This window comes from Tiliqua scincoides, chromosome 14 (genome assembly GCF_035046505.1).
Source record: "Tiliqua scincoides isolate rTilSci1 chromosome 14, rTilSci1.hap2, whole genome shotgun sequence".
In the NCBI taxonomy this organism is placed as follows: Eukaryota; Metazoa; Chordata; class Lepidosauria; order Squamata; family Scincidae; genus Tiliqua; species Tiliqua scincoides.
In genome coordinates, this window is record NC_089834.1 from 8,601,047 (window position 1) to 8,611,434 (window position 10,388).

At 48.0% G+C, this 10,388-nt stretch overlaps 1 pseudogene; it reads right to left on the minus strand.

Annotated features, from left to right (window-relative positions):
* Nucleotides 1-9,153: 9,153 nt before the first annotated feature.
* LOC136635035 (5S ribosomal RNA) lies at nt 9,154-9,273 on the minus strand (annotated as a pseudogene).
* Between the last annotated feature and the right edge of the window lie 1,115 nt (nt 9,274-10,388).

Consider the following 10,388-nt stretch of genomic DNA (forward strand, 5'->3'; position numbering starts at 1 on the left):
TTATTGAATATCTCTAAATACCTCCTGTAAATGTGCTTGCAGTCGGGCTTTGTACACACATTTATCTTTTTTTAAAAAATATATTTTATTTATTTATTACAGATACAGAAAAGGAAATAGGTTTAACTTTGGGTGGGTAAAACACAGGTTACACATAAGGTTTGGCCCCAGATTCCAACATACATCATTCAGTTAACACAAAAAAAAACACCATCAATACAAAGGCTCACATATTTATCAATTTAAAAAATTGACTTTTACGAAACACTCAATCTTATCTAACTAAATTTATCTACCCAATCATAAAAAACTTCCAATATTTTCTTAGTCTATCTAAATCTCTCTCTTTCATTCTTTCTGTTAAGACTTCCATTTCTGCTACTTCATAAATTTTGTCTATTAAATTTTCTTTAGTTGGCAGATCTATAGATTTCCATTTTTGCGCAAACAATATTCTTGCCGTTGTAACAATATGTACAGCAAGATGTTTCTTAGATTGATCTTTAATTTCTGATATCACATTGAGGAGGAATATTTCTGGTTTGAATGGTAATACACAATGCAATATCTCTTGCAACATTTTATGTATCATTTTCCAATATTTCTTTGCTTTTTCGCATGTCCATTACACACATTTATCTACATGCGTGTTTAGAGCCCATCCTTCCCAACTGTTTCAGACAAGCTGATGCACCCTGACATGAGGCTGTGGGGTGGTGGGTAGGGCATAAAGGGGAAAAAACTACTGTAGGAGCATTCAAGTAATCAGGAAATGGCTAGTACTGCAATTGAGGTCACAGAGCTTCCACTTTCGTTTTGTAGGAATAGACTTTTGGTAATTTGAACCTAGGACTAGCATTTGCTTTGCAATCCACTGAGAAGGCTGCACCCTACTGGACTTGCTTGAATAAATTTCATTTTTCAGCTTAAAACAGGGATTTCCAAACTTTTGGGCAGGAGGGCAACATCATCTCTCTGACACTGTCAGCGGCCAGAAAAAAAAAGAATTAATTTACATTTCAAATTTGAATAAATTTACATAAATTAATATATTAGAGATGGAACTTATACGAATGAATGAAGGTTTTACAATAGCTCGAGGCCTATAAAAGGCCTTGCATAAAGCAAGGTCAGCCTTTCCTTCACTGCCGCTGATGTATCACAGACGTGAAACAGCAAACAGTGGAGGGAGCCCTCATCCCACAGCTCACATGAGAGGTCGAATAGTCACCCTCATGCTGAGAGCAGTTGCATCAAGCCAGCATGGGCTCCAGCGAGCCTCTGGAGGGCGAGAGGCTCATTGGAGACTGGGGGCTCCCTGCAGGCTGGATTGGGAGGTCCTGAGGGCCACAAGTGGCCACCAGGCCGGGGTTTGGACCCCCCTGGCTTAGAACAATGTTTCTCAATGTTTATCCTGCCGTACCACTTTGCACGGACCACCTATTTGAAGTACCACTAGAAGTCACTGGCAATGACATGCAATGTGACACACACCAGTAAGAGTCTCAGGGTGGGTGGAAGGGCTTTTTTGAGTGCAGAAAAGCATACTTTGGAGCCTTGTACTACTCTTTGTTGTGTCTCATTCCTTGGCTTGCTGCTGGGCGGCAGGTGTCCAGTGGGCCTGTGAGTACCACCAGACACCACCTCAAGAACCACTGCTGCTACCCATACCACTAGTTGAGAAACACTGGCTTAGAATATAAAGGAACTGAATTAGAATCGGTGCTCTGCCCTGAGGGTATGCACACCAGCTCCCTCCCCCCCCCCCCCGCCCACAGGAAAAAGCATTGGAATGGATGCCTCCTCTGATCCTGCCCATATGCCCCTATACTTATATAATTTTATATCAAGATTACAGCCAGGATATCTATAGAGTGAAAGAGATTTTCACAGGAAGTGAAAAGGTGGTAGCAGAGTGCCAGGCAGATTGTGTCAAGGATGTGAAAGAAACCCAGGGGCAGAGGATGGCATTGTGCAGCACTGGCCTATCCCTACTTTCTCTGAAGTCAGTTCCACTGATCTCAATTAAATATGTGCAGCATTGCAGGCTTCACTGAGCTCATCTGTTTTGATACAGAATGATCCTCAAAGCACAGCACGTTCTTATCAGGTATAGTTGGGGGCCACTCTGCCAGAATGGTGGTGAGACGAGTCTATCGGGTGTCTGCAGTTTTATGCCAGGGTTCCATCACAGAGAAATAAAAATTGCAAAACAATGCATTCTTGACTGGAATGCATTTTCAGCACTAAGTAACCATAGTCAAGCCCCTGGATTTCTGGATGATGCAGGGGCGCCTGAAGAAACCCAACAGGGGATGGAGTGGGTGGGAGAAAGTAGTGCCATTGCATGTCACTCACTTGCCATTTCATGTCACTACAACCACTTGCCAGCTGCCAAGGGACTTCACGGATTGGCTCCTGGGCTCCTAGGTAGCTGAAGACTGTTGCCCAGTGCCTGATCTGCCCAACTCCTGATGTCTCCCATGATCCCACCGTTCACTGCAGGGCTGGACTTAGGAGCTGCAGGGCCAGTGCAAAACGTTTTTGTGGGACCCTCACTCCCCACATGGGGCTCCCCTACTCACCCGAATGAGCAGCAGCAATGAGCCCAGGGTTGATGGTGCCCTGAGCAAACCCTAAAGTAGGTGGCAGTAATGTGATGATGTCACCGCCAACTGCTTCCAGGGGCTGATTTTGAGCAAGTCAGACCCAGGGGCAGGCAGGAAGGTCATCTGCTCGGCTTGCCACGCTCTCTCCGTGACACATTGGCATGGAAGATTCTGGAGTGCTGAATTGGCCCTAAGGCCAGCCCTGGTTCACTCTACAGTCCCAAGGCAGCCAACAAGAGCATAAAAGAATATAAACAATTCCACAATTTAAAATTATTTAGAAATAGAACCCTCCAACACACACACACACACACACACACACACACACACACACACACTCCCTGAGGCAGGGAGTTCCATATCTTGGGTAGGTGGGGCTAGGATTAAAATTTAAGATATCTGAAAACAAATGTGGTGATGTGAAAAACTAGGGTTACCAATAGAATCAGCACCTCTAAATTGTAGAAGAAGCCTTACAAATTCAACATAAACAATTTTTGTTGTTATCAAACTGGTATGTTCTTCATTGTGTTAAACCCTGTTAAACCCTTAGAACAATGTTCCAGTCCACCACTAGATGGTGGTGAAACTCAAGACATTAACTGATGTGACTTTCATTCAGGGCTCTTTCCAAAACCAGCAATTCTAAATGTCACCTCATCGATAGTCTCTTACTTCGCCACATCAGAAGTAAGATCATGCCAGCAGCGTAAAAATGCAACTACCGTAAACACCTCAAAATTAAGCACTTTTGCTCCATATTGCAAATCGGAACTCAGTTCCCCCAAAAGTTGGATTCTCTGAGCCAATGGAATGCTCTGCAAATGACGCCTTCCTTTTCTCTAGGCCCCCTGCCAGACTTCCAAACCCCCTCCCCACAAACTGCCCTTTACATTAAAAAGATAGAAAATCTGCTGCCTACTTAACAGCCCATTCCTATGCACGTCTACTCAGAAGTAATCCCCATCATAGTCAATAGGCTTGCTCCCAGGTAAGCGTGGATAGGACTGCAGCCTAAGGGCCTAATCCCATCCAACTTTCCAGCTCTGGTGTAGCGATAGTGCAGTGCTGTGGTAAAGGAACACGTGTTCCCATACTTTGAGAAGGCCCCAGTGACTGCCCGTCCACCACAGGATGCAGCCCCCACCCCACCGGCACAACTGCACGAGCACTGGAAAATTGGATAGGATTGGGCCCTAAGCCATTTCAGCCCAACATTGCATATGCGCAACAGGGACCAAACGTGTATACCTTTGGGCCAGGCAGAAATGGGTTAAGTACTGCCACCTATTTATTTGATCCAAATGACACCTTCCTAGGCAGGAAAGCTCATCTGACTCATGAATAACTGCTTAGTCAGTGAATCATTACAGCTCTCTTTGATGGTCTACCTCGAACATGAACTGAGGAGCTGCTGTATGCTGAGTCATGCCTCAGACCACCCAGACTGGCAGCAGCAACCCAGGCTTTTGGGCATAACTCAGAGATGCCAGAAATTGCATCTGGGACTTGTGCGCATGACATAAGAACATAAGAAGAGGCCAAAGGCCCATCTAGTCCAGCTTCCTGTATCTCACAGCGGCCCACCAAATGCCCCAGGGAGCACACCAGATAACAAGAGACCTGCAAGGCATTCTGGGAATTGTAGTTAAGAACATAAGAACAGCCCCACTGGATCAGGCCATAGGCCCATCTAGTCCAGCTTCCTGTATCTCACAGTGGCCCACCAGTTGCCCCAGGGAGCACACCAGATAACAAGAGACCTGCAAGGCATTCTGGGAATTGTAGTTAAGAACATAAGAACAGCCCCACTGGATCAGGCCATAGGCCCATCTAGTCCAGCTTCCTGTATCTCACAGTGGCCCACCAGTTGCCCCAGGGAGCAGGCATTCTTGAGTTAGCCTCCTTCTAAAATCAGGAGGTTTCACATACCCATCATGGCTTGTAACCTTTTCCTCCATCAATCTGCCACTTCCCTTTTAAAGGCATCTAGGCCTTTAAGTGCCATCACCACATCCGGTGGCAAGGAGTTCCAAAGATTGATGACATGCTGGGTAAAGAAATATTTTCTTTTGTATAATTCTCCTGACATTCGATTTTAGTGGATGCCCCTGACTCTGGTGTTCTCTTGCTGCAGGCCCCCTCCCCAAACCACTCTGCACCACATGCGTTGTTGTCACTCTGTGCTCCTGGCTGCAGACCACCTTAAATGCTTACCCTGCCAGGTTCCAAACTGGGCCTCTCCCTTTGCAGGGCTGCCCTTCTGGTGACTCAATCCCATTCCTCTGTTGCTTTTAACCCGCTGCAGGTCAAGAGTTTAACAAAGTGACGGTGGCCAAGCGCCAAGTCGCCAACCCCTCGTTCTGCTGCAGTCAACATCTGGAATGCATTTGCGACCCATAAAAAACAACAGCCGCCCCACCACCAACCAGCCCCCGAATGAATGTGCAGCGCCTGCCAAAGAAGCAATCGTTTTTGGCATGGGGAAGCCTGGCTCTTTACTAGATGCTTCTGCTGGAACAGGGAAAGGTTGCTTTCATGTTTCGGATTAAACAGAGTACAAACTGGAGCCAACAGCCAGGCTGGGTGAATAATGCAGAGTTTGCTAACCACTGGGGAGAGAATGGTATGGAATGAGTTGCGCTGGTCCCCTGGACTCCGAAGGGTGTATCGGCACTTCTGTCTTATTGAATTTCTCCCTCCCTCTATCCCCCACACCTTTGCGGACCCAGTGCACAGCTGCCTGCTTTTCACATATGCAGGCAATTCCACCCCCCAGAACTGCAGGCTTGGAATTTATTCGGCACGGCTTTTTCAAAACGCTGACTGTGCATGAATGTAGCCATACCTGTCTGTTCCCAATATATTTGGTGCAATGTGTTGCGTGGTGGTGGGGGGGGGGGGAGGAAGGGGGAAGCTGAGAGAGACCGGATTGTGATACAAGTACAACCTGTGACTGTAGGTCTGGCTGGCTAGTGAAGGGCCAGCTCACATCCGTGATTGGGACACACTGCCTCATGGAGCTGCAGTTAACAGAGGCCTCAGAGCATGGCCAGATCAGGCACTGCCTGTAGGCCTATCCAGGGGGCACCTGGCCAGGCCCCATGGGGGCGGGCAGTACAGCATTTCCCCTGAGTGGTGCCAGCAAGATTATGATTACCAGACCTCATTCTTTGTGTCAAAGCTCTTAGCCCTTTCTCAAAGTCTTCAGGATAAAGTCATATCTCCAGGTGAGAAACAGAGAGCTTAGAGAGTAGTCTTGTGGTAAGAGACTTTTTAAATGCCTTCTTCCACCTTCTTAATCTCAACCCATCCTTTGCCTTTCTCCTCCATCTTCCCATTTCTCTATAGTTCCTCTTTCTGCAGTTGTTGTCAGGGACGGCCCATCTATGAGGCTCTCTGAGGAGGTTGTCTTAGGTGGTTAAACTTAGGGGGCACCTGCTGCCTGCCTGCCTGCCTCCATTCCTTCCCCCATCCTCCTGTTCCATGAACTCTAAAAGAAAGAAGGGAATGTATCAGCAGCAAACATGTGAAGAGGAAGTGTGACAAAGACATTCTAGCCTACCACTCTCCTCTCCTAGAGACCCTCTAGCCTCCCACTCTTCTCTTCCGCACTTCCTCTTCTGCTCCTCATTTTGTAAAGAGGGACATGGAGAAAGAACAGCAGCAAAGGAGGTGGTGGCTAGCACAGTGTTGGGTAAGAGGGGGCAGCATTAACCACGGCAAGGCCCTGGGAGGTCTTGGGCCTGCCCTCCTGGTTGTTTTTGTGATTTCTGTAGTGTCATCTGTGTTCATGGCACTTTCCAGATTATAAGACAGGTCCAAGAGGCTCCTGATAAAAAACTGAGACAAGGGAGGAAGGGAAAGCAAGAATAAGTGGGGGGAAGACAGGAGGGAGTCTAATGTAGCAGCCCTTCTCAGGACTAATAAAGGCATCTGGACCAATAAAGGAAAGAGGGCAATTACAGCTCTTTTTTAAAATGCACACATATGTGTTCCATTAGTCCATGCTCTAACTGGTCCCCAAATCCACTGGTGTTCCAAAGCTCCATCTCTGGGTCTAGCAGTCTGCATTGTCCAGGGCTGGTCTGAGACTTTCTGACCGCCTAAGGTGGTGTGCCAAATGCCGTCTCCCTGACCAGGCAATGGCTAGCTACCTCCTCTATCTCTCCTCCTCCTCCTCCTCTCTCTTCCTCAAGGAAGAGCAGAACTGAGCAGAGCGGAAGAGGAAATGTGGAGAAGAAAATAGTGGGCCTCCTAGGTCTCTTTTGGAGCCTGGCAAGCAGGAGGAGGTGACCAAGCAAATGGAAGTGGGCACCTTCTCAATTCGCTACCTGAGGCAGCCTTCCCAGTTGGCCTCATGGATGAGCCAGGCTTTGCGCCCGTTCATTCTGCTTCTTGACCACTGCTTCATTCTGCTTCTTGACCACAGTTTCCCCCCACTGCCTGTCTCTCTGCCCAGACTGAGTTAGTTAGCCGGTTACAAAAAGGCCATCTTTTTCTGCTTCAAAAAGGCCTGGAAAACGGCGATTCGTACATTGTTGACTAACGGAGAGGCAGATGCAAGACACATTTGTCTTGTATTTCTGGCACAAGGCAGGGTGTGAAATAGCTGAGATGCAGTATTGCTGGCTTTCTTGCCATGTGTGTGTTGGGAGGCAGGGAAGCCAGATGTTGAGATAAAATGTTTCACCTGGGACCAATTACCAAGGGGGGGGGAAATACAATGAGCAATTGCTAAAGCCAACTGAATATTTGTGTGTATGTGTATTGTGAAAAGGATGCCTTCAGATCTAGCAGAGGAGGGTTCATGGCCCATCTCAATCACACATAGCCCAAGATCTGGGCACACCTGAGAAAGGGTACTTACTGCGATGCCTTCCCCTCTCCAATGCTGCCACCTTGCTTCTCACCTGTGGCATCGCACACGTGCCTACCGGCTGCCACTGCTCTGACCTCCTCTTCCTGCGCCCTCAGAACTGAAACAGCAAGACAGGAACGGCACAGGAGAGGAAGTGTGGAGGAGAAGAGGGGCTAGAATGTCTCTTGACTAACAAACCCTTTTAAGACATTTCTCTTATCTCCTTCAAGACAAAATAAGGAATGTTTTACCAGGGACAAGGGCCAGAAAGAAAAACCACCACTAACTCTGGCCAACAGGAATATTTGGAACATATGGGATGAATATGGGAGCCAGCAGTTGGTATGTAATCCTCCCAGCTCCTGTGGTGCAGACAAGGCAGGCAAGCCCAGTAACAGAGCCTACCACCAGCCTCGAGCTGAACGACAGATTGTTTGCTTGTTCTAGGCATCCCCACATCCTTCTCCCAACAAACAGCATTCACCCAAGCCCTCCCAGGACCAAGGTGCTGCATTAAACATTGCCCCCCATTATCTTTTCCTCTGCTTCCTCCCTGAATTTGAAAAGGAAGAGGCAATGTGGAAGAGAGGAGAGCGGAGAGGGCTAGAGTGTCGGAGATGCTTGAATGGAGCAGAAGAGGAAGTGTGCAGGAGAGAAGAGCTGAGTGAGGCTAGAGTGTCACCCTCCGCTCTCCTCTCCTATACACTTCCTCTTCTAATTCCTCTATTCCTTTTCAAACCTAGGAAGTGGAGAAAGGAAGAGCGCATAGATAGGCGGGCAGGCAAAAGTGGGCACCTCCTATCAACCAACTGCAGGTACCCTCGTGGATAAGGCATCTCTGTTCACAAAGAAAATGGTTCGTATGACTAAGGGTGCAATCCTAACCAACTTTCCAGCACTGGCATACCTATGCCAGTGGGGCATGTGCTGCATCCTGCAGTTGGGTGGCAGTCATGGAGGGCTCCTCAAGGTACGGCAATGTTTGTTCCCTTACCTTGAAGCAGCATTGCCCTTATGTCAGTGTGGGAAAATGGGTTAGGATTGTGCCCTAAGGCTGCAATCCTATCCACACTTTCCTGGGAGTAAGCCCCATAGAACACAATAGGAGTTACTTCTGAGTAGACATGCCTAGGACTGTGCCCTGAGGCACTTTACCTTATACCAGAAGTTCCCAAAGTATGCGCCGTGGGGCCCCATGTGCGAAGAAGTGTGGCTTCTTCCTGGCTCGCTGAGCTGAGATCTCACAAGATTTTGTGTGATCTTACCCTGGCAAGCCAGAAAAAAGAGGCCGTGTGGTGCCCTTGTGTGTGCAAAGCATGCCACAGACCCCGTGAGTTTGGGAAGCAATGCCTTACACCCTTTTTAAAAAACTTTTTTTTTTCTTTTGGGAGTGAAATGAGCACAAAGTCCTGATTTATTCCCATGAGTTTTTATCCAAGGGTAGCTGGATCATTTTGAGCATCTTCCATCTAAATTAGGATTCCAGGGAAGGCCTGGTTGGCAACCTTCAGTCTCGAAAGACTATGGTAGAAGCCTACAGCACCCGGTATTCCCAGGCAGTCTCCCATTAAAGTACTAACCAGGCCTGACCCTGCTTAGCTTCCGAGATCAGACGAGATTGGGAAATAGTGTTCAGTATAGGGAGATGGTTAGCAACCTTCAGTCTCGAAAGACTATGGTATAAGCCTACAGCACCTGGTATTCCCAGGTGGTCTCCCATCCAAGTACTAACCAGGCCTGACCCTGCTTAGCTTCCGAGATCAGACGAGATCGGGCATGTGCAGGGTAACAGTTGCTGCCAGAACTGCACAAAACTGTAGCAGTCTAAGGGTTAAGAAGTCTGAGAAGGGTGGAGAACGGCTTCAAAGCCAGCCTGATTTTTGACTCTTTGGCTCAGTTTCATACATAGGCGACACCAGCCCAGATTTCCCACCCCACCCTGTTGAGATAGATGGGGGTACTTACCAAGCTGTATGTCTGGGAAGGGCTGCACGAACAGGTGTGAGACCTGTAGCAGCAACAGCCCCCGGGACCTGGGCAGGGGGGGAGGGGAACGGCAGTGCCAAGTTCTTGCTTTCCCTCTCACGCACACACTCAAGAGTAATCTACAACTGTCATACCCTTACCTGAAAGAGAGAGTAAAATTAACTCTTGCAGTTAAAGGCCCTGTTTGACAATCTCTGACAAACCAGTGGAAAGATTTTCTTGCTTCTTTGCTGCAGGAAAATGCAGTTAAAAATGAAAAGTCTTGGCAGAAGGAGCAGAGAAGGCCCAAGAGTCCTGGCATCTGGGGCAGGGCATCAAATGCCATCCCTCTTTATCTGATGCCAGCCCTACTTACCTTCCTCTGCCTCTGATTCTTTCTGGTCCCTGAACTCACAGAAGAAAGTGGGAATGGAATGGAAGAGGAAGTGTGGAGGAGAAGAGAGTGGTGGGCTAGAGTGTCTCTGATGTTTCAGTTCTAGCACACTCTCCTTCTCTCCTCCATGCTTCCTCTTCTGCTCCGTCCTCTTTTCCTTTTCAAATCCAAGGAGCAGAAGGAGGGGGTGAAGGTGGCTGGGCAGATGGTGAAGGGTGTTCACACTTGAGGCAACCACAAGGATTGTGGTTACTACTCAGGAAAAAGAGCCTTTTCTCCAGAATAAATTTTGTTGGTGCTCAAGGAGTGAGGATGGCAGGTGTGACCATACTATCCTACCTCTGTGCACCAGGGAAGAACCTGTATTCAAATCAGACCTCACTTAGAATCCCGCAACCAGATTTGGTGTTGGCATCCTTCAGTCTCGGAAGACTATGGTGTCACGCTCTGAATGGTGGTTCTGGAACAGAGTGTCCTCTCCAGTGCGCGAAGCCTGGGTAAAGTAGGTATGGAGGATAGGCTGTTACCCAGGCAGCAAATCCCCCCTCTCCACGTCTCT